The 18,126-nt window shown below is 45.0% G+C and overlaps 1 long non-coding RNA gene across 1 annotated transcript in view; it reads left to right on the top strand.

The window, feature by feature from the left end:
- The first annotated feature begins 2,443 nt into the window (after nt 1-2,443).
- Nucleotides 2,444-18,126, top strand: part of LOC142829236 (uncharacterized) — a 50,470-nt gene continuing 34,787 nt past the window's right edge. The window contains exon 1 of the long non-coding RNA XR_012903667.1: nt 2,444-3,398. This is a non-coding gene — a long non-coding RNA (uncharacterized LOC142829236). The remainder of the gene's footprint in view (nt 3,399-18,126) is intronic.

Below are 18,126 nucleotides of genomic sequence, written 5' to 3'. Positions count from 1 at the left end.
ATACGATACAATACCACCTGGAACATTATTGGCTGAACTGGAGAAAAATGGGGATTAGTCCAAAAATTGCAAAGTGAGTAAGGGTATGTCTACACTACCCCGCTAGTTCAAACTAGCGGGGGTAATGTAGTCATCCGCAGTTGCAAATGAAGCCCGGGATTTGAATTTCCCGGGCTTCATTTGCATGAAGCCGGCCAGCGCCGTTTTTAAATGACTGCTAGTTCGGACTTCGTGCCGTGCGGCTACACGCGGCACGGACTAGCTGGTTCGGATTAGTCTTCTACACTTGGAATGAGGTGTACAGCTAGTTCGGATTAGAAGCCTAATTTGAACTAGCTAGTCCGTGCCGCGTGTAGCCGCGCGGCACGGAGTCCAAACTAGCTGGCATTTAAAAATGGCACCGGCCGGCTTCCTGCAAATGAAGCCTGGGAAATTCAAATCCCAGGCTTCATTTCCAACTGCGGATGACTACATTACCCCCACTAGTTCAAACTAGCGGGGTAGTGTAGACATACCCTAAGAAACTAGCGATGGAAAGTGGGGTGGGATGAAAATTATTGGAGTTCCTTGAAGCTTAGTTTCATGACCAGTCTTAATATTTTCATTAATGATCTTGGCACAAATGTGCTACTGAAGTTAGCTGATGACACAAAGTTGGGAAGCATTGTCCAAATGGGGAACTGGAATGTTACACAGGCTAAATTATACTAGAGAACGACTTGGATGTATTAGTCAATTGCAGCATAACTGTATGCTACTGATATAATGTGGTCCTAGTATCTCAGGTGAGGAATTTCCTGCAGAAATAAGGAAGCATGAATGTCATTGTACCAGAGATGGCCTCCTTTGGAATACTCTGTACAATTCAGGTCACCCAAATTCAAGAGAGTTGAATTCAACCTAGAACAGAAGGAAAGAAGGGCTAACTAGGATGATCATGGGAATGGTGAGGGGACTAAAAGAGGCTGGCTTCCTTGCCCTAGCACTGGGATAAATGAAAGGGATCTGATTCCTCTCTATAAATAGATTAGGGAGGAACAAGAGCTATTTAGGCTAAAGGACAATGTTGGCACATCGGGTAAAAAGAACTAGCCATGAATAGATTTAGGCTGGAAATTAAAAGAAGGTTTCTAACCTTCAGCAGTGAGAGGTTTTGGAACAGTCACCCAATAAGAGTTAGAGAAGCAAATCACCTAACTAGTTTAAAATGGAACTTGATACATTTGTGAATGGACTCATGTGATGGGTTGCCCACGGCTACAAGGAACTGGACGAGACTTCCTGGGTCATCAGGACTATCAAGACTCAGGTTTATCCTTTGATGATTTTCATCATCAGACCCGTTGAAAAGTTGCCTTGCTGTGTTAATCTCATGGACACTGGGAATAAGACTCAGGTCCGTCCCCTCCCCCCTCGCCATGTTAACTTACCCATTTTGCTGGCCTTCTGGTAGCTGGGGGAGCTGTTACTGCTTGTGATTGTGGCTTCATATTTCTTTCAACCTGGTGCCTTAGGAAGTGAAGTCTGATGAATTAAGACCCACCACTGCTTTCATCTGTTGTGCTCTTGCTTCCACACTCCTAAGGCTTGCTGCTGCCAGTGGTTACATATTATTGCCAATTGTTAACTATTCACTTGATCTTTTTTCTGCCATTAGGTCTATGAAGGGATCTTTATTATTTACTTATCCTTTGAAGATGTGGTATGTTTCAATGGGTTATTGGGGATGGTAGGATTGCTCCTAAGCATTCATTTGTTATAATGGCATCTCTTATCTTTTGATTTTTCAAACCCCTCAATCCCAACACAGGCATTCTCTTAGCAGCCTCTGTGGTACCTGTATACAGAAGTGCTCCCTTGCCATGGGCAAGGATATTGGTTTAAACAGCAATATTGCCATTGTGTTTTGAGACTGACTGTGTACAAAGATTTATTGTATACAGCATTACATTCTTCCCCTACCTCCCTGATTAAAATCCAGCTGCTGGGTCAACCTTAGATTCAGCAGTAGTTGTTACTTCTTGGGAGCTGGGTATTCCAAAGTGTCAGTCAGGGAAATATTAGCTTCGTGTGGTTGCTGCCAATATTTAACATAATGGCAAGTTGTGTCTAACATTTGGAGGCTGCACATTAGAACCGATCTGTGCAAGCTCCGCATCTGTTTGCTTGTGTGACCATCCAGCATGTTGCTGCATCAGAGATTCATGCCAGGACTTAGTTGTATACAGACACACAAAGTCCTGTGTACATACAAAGCATAATAGAGGGACACCACTACCACCCCAGCATTGCCAATCCCAGAAATTTAAAAACAAACAAAAAAAACCCAAGAGTCAGATTCCCCCCCCCCCCCCAAAGAGATTTATTTTAAAAATAGATTAAATAATTTGTGAGATCTCTGTTCTTATTTTGGAACTTCTCCAGTGTGACACACAATTAGTGTTGCCCTTTTATTGTGAGAAACATGATTTTGGCTGCTCACTTCTACATTGTCTGAAAGTGTAGAAAAATTTGAATGATGAAAAGCTTAATTTCTTTCACACGTGTGCTTCAGTTATGTACATGCTTTGCTGGATTGGGTCCCTCAAAATCATTTGGTGAAGAACATTCTTGATGCTTTCCTCTGCATTTCTGCTGACTCAGCCCTCTACCTCTGTACTCACAAGGTCACATTAAGAACAAACCAGTTTGAGGCAGTAAACTATTAGCTGCTGGAATTTAAGAAGAATACTAGCCTAAATATTTTTGTTTTCATTTGGAATTTTCCTTTGATCCACTTACTATCAAAGCTCCTTTGCCAAACAGTCTGTCGTCACCTGCGGCTATTTCTGAGCAATAACTTTTGCATCTTTTAATAGTACCAATGTGCTGATTCATGAATGGGTTAGAATAGTGTCAACACAGCTAATTTGTTTGCCCAACTTCCTTACTTGTACTGGATCCAAACTTCAATTAGCAGAGAATTGCATTGTCAGCCTTGCCACTGGGCTACCTCAAGTTAAAAAAGAACATTAAATTTCCTCCTTCCATCCTCCAAGCTTGCAACACATTACTCAGCTGACCTCTTAATTTCCTACCTGTAAAACCGAGCTCTGTGTTCTTTAATCGCACATCTTTCTTCTGCCGCCACAGGCAATTCCAGCTGGGCATTGCAGATTCCATCTTATGAAATAAATTCTCCTGATGAACATTAGCTCTCTGTGTGCCCATAACAATATTCAGCTTATCTGAAGCTCCCGGATCACCATAGGTGGAGCAAACTTGGCAGTTATGACTCTTCTACCATTGTGTCCTCCTACTCAGCTTTTCCAGAGTAGCAGCTGCAGGAGGGAAAAGCAGCAGAATGAGGAGGAATAAAATCCTGGCTGTTTCAGGGCAAGAAAGAAAAAGGCCATCAGGTAGGAACCATCCTATGTGGACTGTGGTAGTTAAGAGCTATTACAGTGTTGAATGCATTGTGTGGGTCTGCTCCCAAACCAGTGGAAGTCAGTAGAACTTTCACTGCCTACAGTCAGATCCTACAATGGTAAGCTAATATATTAATTACTTCATTATCCTATGCAAACTTCTAAAGAATTAAGAGATTTAAAATGTTCCTAATATGACACAAAATGTAGTTACATGTCTGTACAACTTCCAAATCCTCCACGAGTTTATGGAGCAGGTATGTCTTCATTTTCAATATACTTTTGTCTTTTCTATGCTGTTTGCCTCCATGTTGTGTTGAAAAATTCCAAAGGCCGGAGGCAAAAGAACAATAGAGGGTTGTTAACTTAAGTAGCCAGTTCTAATCTATTGACATGATACTTTAGCTTGGTTCCTGCCCAGAAAAACTAGTACAGTGAGGGGAAGAACACCTTGCCATTGAAGTCACCTGGCAGAAGTCTGTGCTTATGTGGGGAACCTGGCAAGAGTGAGACCTGACATAGGGGGCTGGAGGTTCTAAAAGGGCTAGATCTGTTCTCCACAAGGGTCCTTTTTTCCTAGTCCACAAGGGATAAGTAACCCGGCATCTAATGCCTCATGAGGCAGGAAACAGCCTTCCTGATGGGTGTCAGATGGGGTCCTAAGTACTCAGAAGAAGAGTGAACTAGAAAGTGAGGAACTTAAGTATAAATATGAAAGCATAAAAATGTCAAACTGTGTGAAGTGTGTACATGTTTCACAACTATTGTGCAACCCTAAGGGTATGTCTACACTACCCCGCAAGTTCAAACTAGCGGGGTAATGTAGGCATACCGCAATTGCAAATGAAGCCCGGTATTTGAATTTCCCGGCTTCATTTGCATAAGCCGGGCACCGCCATATTTAAATCCCGGCTGGTTCGAACCCCGTGCCACACGGCTACACGCGGCACGAACTAGATAGTTTGAACTAGGCTTCCTAGTTCGAACTACCGTTACTCCTCATTCCACGAGGAGTAACGGTAGTTCGAACTAGGAAGCCTAGTTTGAACTACCTAGTTCGTGCCGCGTGTAGCCGCGTGGCATGGGGTTCGAACCAGCCGGGATTTAAAAATGGCGGCGCCCGGCTTATGCAAATGAAGCCCGGGAAATTCAAATCCCGGGCTTCATTTGCAATTGCGGTATGCCTACATTACCCTCCTATTTCGAAATAGGAGGGTAGTGTAGACATACCCTAAGAGAGCTGGAGTTCTTGAAGAAAGATGTATTTCAGTAAGATGTTTTTGGGGATCAGCTCAAATCCTGGGGGACTAAATCAAGTGGGCTAAGGTGCTCCATTTGTGGGAAGGGGTAGCAGATTTCTGGACAACAATGCACAAACAAACATGCCAAAAACACCAGGGGAGGAACCAATGCCACAGCTTATGAGGCTCTAGAAGCTGCCTAACAACCTGTGAGGATCCAAAGCCCAGAGGCTTGGATTCCCCTCACAGCAGTTCTAGGGACCATGCATTAGGATCTGAGACACATGTATGCAACAATATCTAGCTCTTTATATAGCCATTTCCATCCATGTAGTTCAAACACTTGTCCAAGGAAATAAGTCTTATTGTCCCCATTTTACAGATAGCAACTGAGACAAAGAGATGAAGTGACTTGCTCAAGGTTACACAGCAAGGTGGTAGCAGAGATGAAAATGGAACCCAGGTCTCCTGAGTATCAATCCAATGCAATACACTGCCTGTGACTGCACTGCGTGTTGACGATTGGACACTGTTTGCCTCCTTTAAAAAAAAAAGACACTTCTCAAGCTTCCCCTGCTGCACATTCACCAGCCTCTGGTGCTTGGATCCAAGCCTTGCTCATGGCATTTCTGAGCACCTTTGCATCTCAGCAGGCTTCAGCCACAGTCTCTGGGGCACAGATTGTATGGCACCACTTCCAGGGAATGGAAGCCCATGATATAAATTCCCTCTTCCTAGGTTCAGTGCTGACCAATCTCAGTTGCGCAAGCATGTAGTCTCCAGGGCTCCATCCTTGTGGGCATGCTGGTCCACAGCTTAATCCTGCAGGGACATGGAATAGTGGGCCCATAGTAGTTGAAGCAAAGAACACACAGACTTTGTAAAAGGAAGTCTAAACCAATCACATTTTACTCCCACATAGCACACAAGATATGCAGCTCTATGGAACAACAACAAAACACAAATCAAATCCCTGCCTCAGCTTCCTCATCACTCCAAGACACTTATTGGATGTCAGTGTCTGTTCAGGAAGGTCAGTAACCTCCTAGTCCCTTCCCTAATTACATTCTGGTTACGGTCTGTGAGAGAAAACGTAGAGCAGACCTTGTCCTTTCATAGTTTTCAGTCCCCTCTGTCAGGTGACCTCCCTAGTCTCAAACCCCCATCAACTAATCAGAGTCTGCTATCAGGTGACCCATTGTTTGCAGGAGAGTGGTTTTCCCTGGATAGTAGCCAGCTCTTTGTCCAAAAGAACAGCCATTAAAGGGGAAGGTCACTAAAGTTAAACAAGCCTCCATTGTTAGCTCTTTGGCAGGTGTTTGAATTTCTCCTGGCATCTTCTAGGCAGGGTAGCTCATGATGAAGGTTACAGAACCCAGGTGAAGGGACACTTATTTCACAAAATAAAATGGAGTTTTCAGATAGTATAGCTACATCCAAGTGTATTCTGATCACTAGAGGTTTTTTTAATTTTTTTTTAAGAGAACAGTTTAGAATAGGCTACATAAAAGGCACCATGTAAAAGTATTCTGGCTCATCTTCACCTCATTCTCCTCTCTACCTTCCCCTCTGCTGTGTAGTCAGACCTCACAGGAAACTGATTGGACTCCAAACAGAGTCAACTGTCACTTTGGCCTGCTAGGCCTTCATGAGTATCTTTGTGAGTGTTCAGTCATGAGCAGAGCCTTCTCTTATGCTCCTGAAAATGGACGTGTCAACAGTTGGTGCACTGGCCAGCCATCAAGGAAGGGAACAGAACAACATGGCTCTTATTGAGCCTGCACATTTTATTCCATCACTAAACTGGTTCTTGTACCCCAGCTCCCAGAGTAATGAGACTGTGTAGCTCTATGTTGGGCAACCTAGGCTAGTGAGTGGGCTGCATAAGTAGCCATCCTCCATCTCACTGGGCTGCAAGATTGTCCTAACTAAGATGGTTTTCAGGGATAAGTGCACTTGTTCTAACTGTGCTTGTGTACCTAGAACCTGCAGGGTGTGCTGGTTGAGCCACACTTTGATTCGATGCAAAGGGAGTTCATGGCACAGTCAACGTTGCATGCATTCAGTTCACCCCTCAGTTCACATGCATATCACTTTAGTGATACCGATAGGAAAACCAAATGTCTTGTGGGCCACACAAACTGTGATGGGCTGCATGTGGCCCACAAGTTACCCACCACTGGTCTAACTCTTTGTTCTAAATATGGAGGGGAGTTTCAGCCTGCACCCAACTCTCAAGTTTTCCAAACTGCTGGCTTTATAGTGAGGAGACCCTGCCTCTGTTGCTAAACTATTGATAGCCCCTCATGGAATATGTACATTCCCAAGCCTAAATTAACATACTTGCATACATAATTTAGGGCCGAATCCAAATCCAGTGACGTATATTTAAAAAGGCCTCTTATTGACTTAAGTTTGCTTTGGATCAGGCCCTTGGATTGTTTTCGCATAGGAAGAGCTGGAACAAGATACGACAGTTTCAAAAGACTTGTTTTACTCTGGCTTCTCACCACAGGGAGACTCATTTATAGAGAATTAATGAGCCTCTCTAGTCTGCCTATGCTCACTTCAGACTGCTATCAGTCTTTCATTTCTCTGGCCTTTTGGTTGTGTTTCAGGATCATCTTTGACTAGGTTACTGAATGAACAAATGAATCAGTCCCTCCTGCTCCTACTAATACTTACCCATCCTGGATCTGTGACAAAGGGCTTTTGTCAGGGTTGTCACTAATAATTAAATTACCTTTACCCCAAGTCAACTGCACTTTCCATCAAGACAATGCAATTCACTCTTGACAGAGAATAGGACAGACTATTCAATCATAGTACATGCTCCTATGATCAGGTAGATGCTCCTATAATCAGGAAAAATTCACTTTGTTATATTAGAAGTTCTTGTCTTTTCATCAAGGAAACTGAAAACCCAGCCATTAGCCCCTATGACTCTATGCAAGTGAGTGTCGGATCAGCTTGAAATATAGCACGTTTCCACAGATGAGTTGATAATAGTCTGTGGTACTACATTTGCCCCAATGTAGTACCACAGATTATCAATATCTACTTCCAATGTCTATGTCTTTCAATTGTGACTTCCTGTGTTTAAAATTTTTTCTCTCCCTTATTTGTGTACCTAGAATTTGTGGGGTGTGCTGATTGAACTGCACTTTGATTGGATGCAGAGGGAGCGCATGGCTCTCAGTCAACTGGAGAAAAGGTCTGAGGTAAACAGGATGAAGTTTAATAAGGACAAATGCAAAGTACTCCACTTAGGAAGGAACAGTCAGCTCACACATACAGAATGGGAAGTGATTGTCTAGGAAGGAATGCTGAAGAAAGGGATCTAGAGATCATAGTGGACCACAAGATAAGTATGAGTCAGCAGTATGACACTATGGCAAAAACAAACAAACATGATTCTGGGATGCATTAACAGGAGTGTTGTGAGCAAGACATGAGAAGTCATTCTTCTGCTCTATTCTGCAGTGATTAAGCCTCAGCAGGAGTATTGTGTCCAGTTCTGGGCACTACATTTCAGGAAATATTTGGAGAAGGTCCAGAGAAGAGCAATAAAAATGATTAAAGGTATAGAAAGCATGAGCTATAAGGAAAGACCAAAAGAATTGGGCTTGTTTAGTTTAGAAAAGAGAAGACTGGGGGGGGGGGGGAACATGATAGTTTAAGGGTGTTACAAAGAGGAGGGGGAAAATTGTTCCCCTTGGCCTCTGAGGCTAGGACAAGAAGTAAGGGGCTTAAACAGCAGCAAGGGAGGTTTAGGTTGGACATTAGGAAAAGCTTCCTAACGGTCAGGGTGGTTAAACACTGGAATAAATTGTCTAGGGAGGTTGTGGAATCTCCATCACTGGAGATATTTAAGAGCAGGTTGGATAGACAGAGATGGTCTAGATCAGTGATTCCCAACTTTTTTTTATACCACAGACCAGCAAACCCATTCACAAACTTTTGGCAGACCAGTAACATTTTATTTGCATATTCATTATGCCAATAAAATGTTACCTGTCTTCCTAGCCCTGAACCAACCCCTTGTTCCCCAGTGCCTAACACCCTTTGACTCCCACCCCTGCAGCTTTTATTTTCTGGCTTATCAGACTCCCATTTACTCATGTGGAAATGTGCATTCCTTACCCTGAGCCAACGACTGGGTATTTCTACCCACAGCTTTTGGGGGCACTCAAAGTCTGAGCACTCAAGCCCCTGCCATAAACCACCCATCACACATATAAACTTCAAATTTCTTGCCTCTTCCCAGCTGTTCCTTGGGCCAGAGCAGTTGAAGGGATGTAGGACAATGGGTTAATACAGCACTGACTGTAGCCAGCTATTTGTAAGGCGATTTATTAACTTTAACATTGCAAGTATTTCTTTCTACCTAGAAGTATTTGGGAGGTGGAATTTAGGCTACAGAAATCCTGCCTAGCCACTGGACCCAAGCAGCAGGCAGGTGGCTTCTGAACCAGCAGATAGAGGAGAAGAGCTAAGACTGATTTAGGGCTTCATCCAGCAGCAAACCCCAGGAACTGTAGTACTTACAGTAGTGATTCCCCATTGAAACCCAGGGGCCCTTCTCAGTATTCAGCCCCGCTTCCAGCTGGGAATTTGCAGACACGCCTAGAATGATCCCTAGGGAAATGGAGTGGTGTATTGCCAATACTGGCCAGCCCATGGCTCTTACTTTGCCCAGCACCCCCATGCCACAGTGCAGAAGGCTGGACCGGCTGCTGATGCAGACGCCTTCCATAAGACTCCGGTAACTTTCACTAGAGGACAAGAGGCAAGTTGCTAGCAGCCAGATGCAGCCCAGGGGGAGGCAGAGATCTTTGCTGCTCCAGGTGGGGACAGTTGGCCGACATGCCTTTTGGGCAGACAAAGCTGCAGCACTTCCCAACCAACCAGGGACACTTGAGGAAAAACAGATCACAGGCTGAACGAAACAGCGCCTGGCAGCAACCCTCTGAAACAAAGGAAGAAAGCTGGGAAGAGAGTGTAGGGGCCACTAGAGCTGGAACTGGGGCCACGGTGAGGCTGCCCCATAGGGACAGTCTCACCATGGCCCTGGCTCCAGCTATAGCACACCCAGTTGCCCTCCGCACCACTCATTCTGCTGCTGAATGGGGAACCACAGTGGGCGGGACTCATTAGCAGGTGGGGGCATGGTCTGGCAGTTTGCCACAACCCTTCAGGCAGAGGTTCATGGCCTACCATCAGTCCATGGACCAGCAGTTGGTAACTGCTGCTCTAGCGAATGCATGCTGTTGTTGCTAGCTAAACCAGAGGAGTCCTATGGCACTGGATTTCCTGTTACTCTCTAAGGCTGTGTCCAGACTCCATGCCTCCGTCAACGGAGGCATGTAGATTAGCCAGATCGGAAGAGGGAAATGAAGCCGCGATTAAAATAATCGCGGCTTCATTTAAATTTAAATGGCTGCCCCGATCTGCCGATCAGCTGTTTGTCGGCAGATCGGGAGAGTCTGGACGCGATGCCCCGACAAAGAAGCCTTTCTTCATCGACACAGGTAAGCCTCGTGAAACCAGGCTTACCTGTGTCGATGAAGAAAGGCTTCTTTGTCGGGGCATCGCGTCCAGACTCTCCCGATCTGCCGACAAACAGCTGATCGGCAGATCGGGGCAGCCATTTAAATTTAAATGAAGCCGCGATTATTTTAATCGCGGCTTCATTTCCCTCTTCCGATCTGGCTAATCTACATGCCTCCGTCGACGGAGGCATGGAGTCTGGACACAGCCTTTGGTGCCACAGGACTCCTTGTTATTTTTGCAGGTGCAGATTAACATGGCCACCTCTCCAAGACTTGAGCTAGCTAAGTGGGAGACGAACACACTTCCCATGTGGGAGACTATCTGGCTCCCTTTGAGGCTAATGCAGTAGGGAGTCTGCCTTGCTGTCAGCACATGGCATCTGGCTCAAGGCGCAGGGCAGGATTTCACTCATGCAGTTTCCAGAGCTCAGGTGGCAAGTATGCTACAGCATGACACAGCCACATGCACATTCGATGTGGGAAATGCTTTGTGATTTCACAAAGTCACCTATTGCTTTGCTGCTGCCCTAAAGCCACATGGGGTGCTTGCCCTCGGCTCCCAGGGCACATAGAAAGCCAGCAGTGCTGAACAGGTCACAGAGTCAGAGCTTCAACTTCATCACCCCATCCATGTACCCCAGGACGGGCTCCCATTTTCAAGAACCTCTTGCTTGAACAACTGATCCTCACTCTAAGACCCTTCCTGGCTTAGTTCCACACTGTATTAGTTCCTAGACATGAGTAAGCTGCTGAACTACCACCAATGCTCACATTTATTGTTCCATTAGGGACAGTTCCAGACAAGCACCTTCCAGACTGCCTCCCGTGATGCCCATTTTGTCTGAAAGGACCCGCTATAAAAAGTGGCAGAGCACTACCTTAGCGTCTTTCAAATATTGCCTTAAGACTGATCCCTGCTGTGATGGCCAATAACTCTTGATAATGACTATGTGGCTTATGAGCTATGACCACAGTTCCTGAAGCTGATGATAACTGTTTCCCTGCCACCATGGATTCCCAGAAGTCTGGCTATTGCATCCTCCTATGATACACTTAGATTGAAAGCTCTTTGGGACAGTGAAAGGGTGGAGGTGGCACTTACCTCATGCCCATTTGGCCAAGTGCAAGTTCTTGTGAACTGCCCATCTCAAAAGCCTTGCGGCTACTCAGCCCTCAAGCGCAGTCACACGCTTTGTGCGATCACAAACCCCTTCTGGGGTACACCTCTAACAGAGGCCCCTCCCGGAGTGCTCCATAGAGTGTTTCTCAGATCAATGCCATTCCCTCCGTTTGTTATCTTGCTCTGAATGAGAGCAATGCCTGCAGGACTTCCCCTCCGGGAGGCAATTTTTTTACCCTTACCTTCAAGTCCATCAGTATCTCCACAGCTCTCTACTGGGAGCTATCCCTAGGTCAGCCAGCCAGCCAGCCAGCCAGCCACCTCTGACCTTCTCCTTTCCAGGTCTGGGCCTCAACTAGGCTGCCTTAAGTTCTGCTGCTCCTTTTGTAGTTCCTCCCTGGCTCCTGATTGGCTGGATTCCCCACAGCCACTCTAGCCTTTGGGAGGACTTCTTTATGGTCCTCTTAGCCTTAGGGCCTAACCCCATTACAGGCAGTCTTTTGTCTTTTTGTTAGAGCTGATTGAAATGGCTTTCCATCAGACAATGCAAATGGACAAAAGTCAAAATGAGTGATATTGATTCATTTCAATGTAAAAATGTTTATTTCAATAGGTTTAAAACAACAGTCAAAATGAAATGATTTTATGCCATTTAGATTTTATAAAGTATTATTATATGTAATAATATATAGATATTTTATATTATGAAGTTTGACATTATTTAAACCAATTTTTCAATAGTCCCCAATGAACATTTTTCTGAATTTTTGCTCCATGGGAAGTTTTGAAATTCGCAGTTCAGAGCCAAAAATGAAATAAATTAAATAAATAGATTGAAAGGTTAGAACTAGCGGAGGAAGCAGATTAACATTATGCGGATGCTCTGGCAGCGTACTGGTGTCTGGTACGTTTCTGGGCACAATTCAAGGTCTTGGTTATGACCTATAAATCCCTGAATGGGTTGGGGATTGAGGTCGGCTGGGGAGGCTTTGCTCCGTGTTCTTCCACTTATGGAGGAACAGTTGACATCTACATGGAGCAGAGCCTTTTCAGCCATTTCCCCTGGGCTGCTTTCCCCCGGGACTTTCCCTGGCACCAACGTTGAAACTGTTTCGGTGCCAGACCAAGGCCACCCTTTTTACCTGTGCTTTTATTGGTGTTTAGTTGCTCTTCTCTTCATATGAAACTGACTCATGGTCACACATATCTTATTTCTCTCTCTCTCACACACACACACACACACTAGGGATGTCACTGGTTAACTGTGTATGCAAGGGACAAGTTCCATCTGCAACCTCAGGAGCTGTTTTGGTGGGGTCATATTATTTACAAATTATTATTTGTAATCAAGTAAGGGTTACCGCCCCCAAATGAGATGGGGGTGCCGCCGTGCTAAGTGTGAAAAGCCACACACTTTAGTTACTGTGTCCCCACTGATATCACACTGACCTGAGTGTGTTGCTAAGACTTCTGAGGACGTAGGCCATGGTCCTTTGTCCTGGGCATTAGCCTACAGTCCAACCAGACCAAATAGCCTGGACATAAAGCACCACCATACAAGGGTGAAAAGTGAGTGTGTGTGTGTGCACATACTCACAGACATGGGTTTAGGGGAAACATCCAGGAAAGAGCCTGAGTTGATTTGTGCAATGAAGACACATCCTAGGCATTACATTATTTGTATCAGGCTCCCACTCATCCAGGTGCTGTACAATTATTGCAGATGGTGCAAAGTTGCACCCTCAGATAATTGTAACATTTTATACAATGGAGAATGAAACCAATGAAAAGTGCGTGTCTCTGGAGGACAAAGCTTGACATTTCTGTAATTCTACAGAGATGATCACCATTACAGATACCACCCATTTTTTCCCTTCAGCAGGAAAACACAGAGGGCCAAAGTCTGCAGCACTGATTTTTATCCTCTGCAATTCCATGTACTTCAGCATGTAAAGGCAGCACAGACTTTGATCTGCAGAGTCTTAATGTGCCTCCAGAAAAATGTGCACATTTTCACCACCAGCAGCTGTATGTTGGGAGATGCATGTGGCACTTAGTTGCATCATTAAGTGTTTTAAAATGCATCACTCAGAACGTCTTAAACTGTCTAACATGAATTCCAAACATTACAATGGCATATTTTCTCCTAAACTACTAGTAACCCTACCACTGTTTTGGCAGACAGCCAAGTATTGCACATTCATGTGGTTTCTTCTGGGTGTGTCTAATAAAAACAGTTACAGCATATTGAGCTCTTTATGGAATACATGGTTTAATTTAGCTATGTTTCATTGGGAACCAACTGGTCATGTTGCATTGAAAAAAAATCTTCAAAGAACTGCTTCTCTTAATAGTGTTTGATGCCAGTAATTTTTACCCAATCTCTTAAGATTCAGTTTTAGAAATCAATCTGCCTCTCTCAGAAAGACCTGTAGAAATTGTAGCCTGTCCAGCCATGCACAGTCAGATCATTTTGGGATAACTTCACTAGAAGGAAAATAAATACATAAATAATTAATTTTAAAAATCTGCTTAAAGCAGTAGTCTTCCAAAAAAAGCAGAAACTTTCCACAATTGCTCAGATTAAAATTCTACCTTAAAATAAATATTACATAAGAAAATTACTCTGATATAAAATGCACTTTGATTTATTTTAGGGCTTAAAATATACCTAGAAGAAAGCTATCATTAGTGCTCACATAATTCATACCTTTAGTCCCATACAGCCATGGAATCTGTGTGGGCAGAAGTTGAGGTCACCATATGGAGTATGTTTAAAGGTACACCAACAACATAAAATCAGGGTTTTTTTACAAGTATATTTAGACTCCTCATCTCATAAGCAGCAGGTCTGCCTGCCCCTATAGATTTAATTTTGTTCCAAAATGTATAGGTTTTGATTTGTTCAGGTAAACACGTTGTGTATGAGTGAGTGAAACGTTAAAGGAGGATGCATGGACACCAACTAGAGTCTTCATGACATAATAATTAATGATAATGAGATGAGAGTAATCAGTTTTCTTGCACCTGAAGATCTGATTGAGAAAAATACCTTGTTCCTTCATAAGAACATTCCTAGCATACAAAGGTACCCCGAGATAGGGATGCTATCTACAAGCCCGACAACATACTTATTCATTCAAGACACAAGAATATAATTCAGGGTATCAGACGTCTAAGGGAGCTGTTTGTGATGTGCATTGCTGCGGAGACAGACTCACTACAAGCACGGAATCTGTGGGGAATACAAAACAGACAGGAGTATCAGGTAGCAGGTTTGGGGTTTGTCCACTGCATAAGAAGACTACGATGGGTGAGTAGTTTGAATGGGAGATAATCAGAGACACCATACAGAGAACCACAGAACTGACTATGGCATAACTCCAAGAATGGAGAACAAGGGATGAGCTGATGAAGACTGTACGAAATCAACCCAAGGTCAATGGGGCGCAAAGATCACTTGTCTTCAAAACTGATCTAATTGGGAGGCCTATGAAAAAGCCAAAAGAGATGCCCCATGGCCGAAGATGGAGCAGGAGAGAAGCACTAGTAATGTGAGAGCATTCCATGCGGGTACCAGTGCCTAGAGGGAGGGATCTCCACCTCAAAGTGAGTCTGATAAAGAACGAAAATAGTCTCTAAGAATGCTACAGAAAAAATGGGGGAAGTTCTTAAGTGAGCTTCTTAATGGAGAGTGTGACCAGCGTATAAGCCCCACACTAGAACTGAAGGGGTGAAGGTTCAACACCAGGCTCACACCATCCTGCCCACCCATGCTTTTAGCACTTGTTCCAGCGCGAGGAGGACTTTCAAAGGGAGCGAGACAGCTCAGAAGGGGCCTGACAAGGCAGGGAGAAGGAACGATTCTGAAGGTTCCTGAGGAAAGACATTGCGGAGACCTCCTGGTGAGAAAGAACCTGCCTTACTCCTTTGAGGCAGACTGTAAGATGTTGACAAGAGAGTGAGTGGCAGGAAGTGGCCCAGGGTGGCAGCCTTAAGGGGCTGAACATTTGATAACCCTTACAGGGCCCTGGGCCCGCGCCCAAGCTCCTCAAACAACCCACCTGCACTCATTAAGAAAGGCACCAAACCCCTCACCTTCTAGTCTCTCCCCCTGACCTTGCAGGGGAAGGCAGGAAAGGATAAATATCCTTTGGAACCACCACAGGGACTGGATACTCATGGGGGGGGGGTCAATAGTCAAACTGTATATCTTCCTACTGTCCCTATCACCTCAGGAATTGCTAAGACAGAGGGATAATCTGACCCCTAATAAAAGACAGACTGCCACAGATGTTAAGGTGGCCCCAGAGAAAAAGTAGAGGCATAGGGAACAGAAGCCAACTGCCTGATCATTGAGTGATGCCACCAGCAAACTACACCTTCCAACACAGTGGGTGTGAGAAAGTCAGGAAATGGAAACAGTAGCCGGTGACTTTTCACCACTCATACCCTGCAAATAATCAACTGGGGACAAGCAAAGTGAACAGTCCACATGGAGCCCTTAGCCCAGGGGTGGGGAACCTTTTTGGGGGGGCCACTGACCCACTGAAAAATCAGCCAGGGGCCACACACAAGTAAGAAGTAAAGTGAGAAGCTCCTGACTGAGAAGGAGAAAGACACTCCCCACATTCCCCTCACACACCAGAGTCTAGGGGGGCCCAGGCTAATAGATTCTGTGTGCACCAGCCCTGCAGGTAGGGGGCTGGGGGGCTAGAGCACCAGCATGGGCTCCCCAATGCTGAGCTTCGAGGGCCAGATCCAGGCAAGTTGGGGGTCACATCCAGCCTCCAGGCATGAGGTTTCCCACCCTGCCTTAGACTGAATTTTGTTCACAGAAATTAAGCGGTGAACATGTATGAATAACAAATGCATGCCCAGAAATCAGGACTGGCTTGCAAACACACAAAGAAAACGAAGGGCTGGTATCAGAACAAGGTTTGTTAGCAATGAGTTCGTCAGTCAGGTCCAGCCGAAGTTTAGACCACCCAGTCTAAGTGCCACCCGGTTTTCTCACCAGTCCCTCATCTTTCTCCAAACCTGCCCTCTGTGTTCTGTTTTACTAAGGAAGATGCACTGGGAGCATTGACATGTGTTTGATTTACCCTTTATTTAAAAGGAAACATTTGAGTGCCAGACTGGGGCTGTGGGTGGAGATTACAGAAGGTTAAACACAGCAATTCAGATTTAGCTACCATTGGTCTGCTGCAGCAAACAAAGGGAAAGTATAAATACAGTCAAAGCTCTGTTATCGGGCACTCAACCAGAAATCTCAATTAACGGGCTTCTCTGATATCTCCCAGCACAAATCTTCAATCTAGTAATGGCAACTAATATACTGCTCAGCACATTTTTCAATTGCATGTTCTGCTCTCTACTTACGTGGAAAAAAGGCAGAAGACTAGTTAGCAATCTAAAACCAGGGATTTATTTAAAAAGCAGCTTCCAAGGTGGGTATTAGGGTCACGACAGATTCTACCCCAGTCTTCTACCTCCATGGACAGTGGGTATAAAAGACAGGGGAAGGAACTGCCTTCCCAAACAGTCAGCCTGGCTCCTCCCACACTCTCCCCCCGTGTTCATCTCCCCTTCAGCAGGGCTGGATTGAGGTCTTCATAGGGCCTACGCACTCTCCTAATCATAGGCCTTTTAATCAGATTATATACAAATATATAAAGGAGAAATGCCCTCTTGCCTATATGCCTACTATCGCCCACTAATTTTCACTCTTGAAAGTGATGCGCTCTGTGAGCAATTCATGGTACTTCATTCTAAAATAACAGCCATTTTTATGTGTACTACAATTATACTTAGGATGTAGCTCAGACGTTCCCAAACTTTTTGACACGGGGAACTAGTAAATCCATTCATGAGCTTTTGGAGCACAGGTAAAAATCATTTGTATATTTGCATATTCATTAAGCAAATGATGAATATTCAAATAAGTTGTTTCTGGTCCTCCCAAAGTCCCCAGTACCAGCGTTAGCAAAGCTTTTGATACGGTCACCCACAATATTCTTGCCAGCAAGTTAAGAGAATATGGATTGGATAAATGGACTGTAAGATGGCTAGAAAGCTGGCTAGATCAGGGTTTCCCAAAATTTATACTTTAGTTGGAACCCGGTTTTTTTCAGTACTGTTTTTTGCAGCCCAAAAATATAAATGAATATAAAAAACGAATTAAAAATGAATAAATTTTCAGTGTTTCACCCGGCTGCATCCTCTGCCCACCCTGGGCCAGGGCTTGGGGGACCCAGCACCGCATAGGCACTCCAGGAGGCAGGAGCAGGAGCAGTTTGAAGGTAGGGTATCTGGTTAGGACAGAGGGTGCAAGGAGGGGTAGAGTTGCAAGGGGTCCAGTTTTGTACCGGACAGTCCAGTATTTGAGGATTTTGTCCGGGAAACAAATTGAGAAAATACTGGATATATAAAATGTCCGGTATTTTCTAATTAGGTAAGTTTTATTATTATTAGGTGTATCAGTCCGTAGCCGCGAACTGCCTGGCTAGTAGATGTGCTCACGTTGTGTTCCCTCCCTCCCCCCACTGATCTCCCCCTGTCAGTCCTGCTCCCCCAGATGACTCCCCTGGCCAGCTCTGCTGCTCCCGTCCAGCCCTGCTTCCGGAGGGTGGTTCTCCAGTCTTTCTCCTCCCGATCTCCCCTGTCCAGTTCCCCCACCCCCCATCCAGCCCTGCTTCCACCGCCCACCTGCCCCAATCTCCGCCGGACAGCCCCGCTACCCCCAACCCTGCTTCCAGCTGCTGTCCCCTCCCCGATCTCTGCTGGGCAGCCTGGCTGCCCCCAAC

Source organism: Pelodiscus sinensis, chromosome 4, assembly GCF_049634645.1.
Source record: "Pelodiscus sinensis isolate JC-2024 chromosome 4, ASM4963464v1, whole genome shotgun sequence".
NCBI classification, from domain to species: Eukaryota; Metazoa; Chordata; order Testudines; family Trionychidae; genus Pelodiscus; species Pelodiscus sinensis.
The sequence above is the reverse complement of the archived record's forward strand: the minus strand, read 5'-3'. Positions and strand labels throughout refer to the sequence as shown.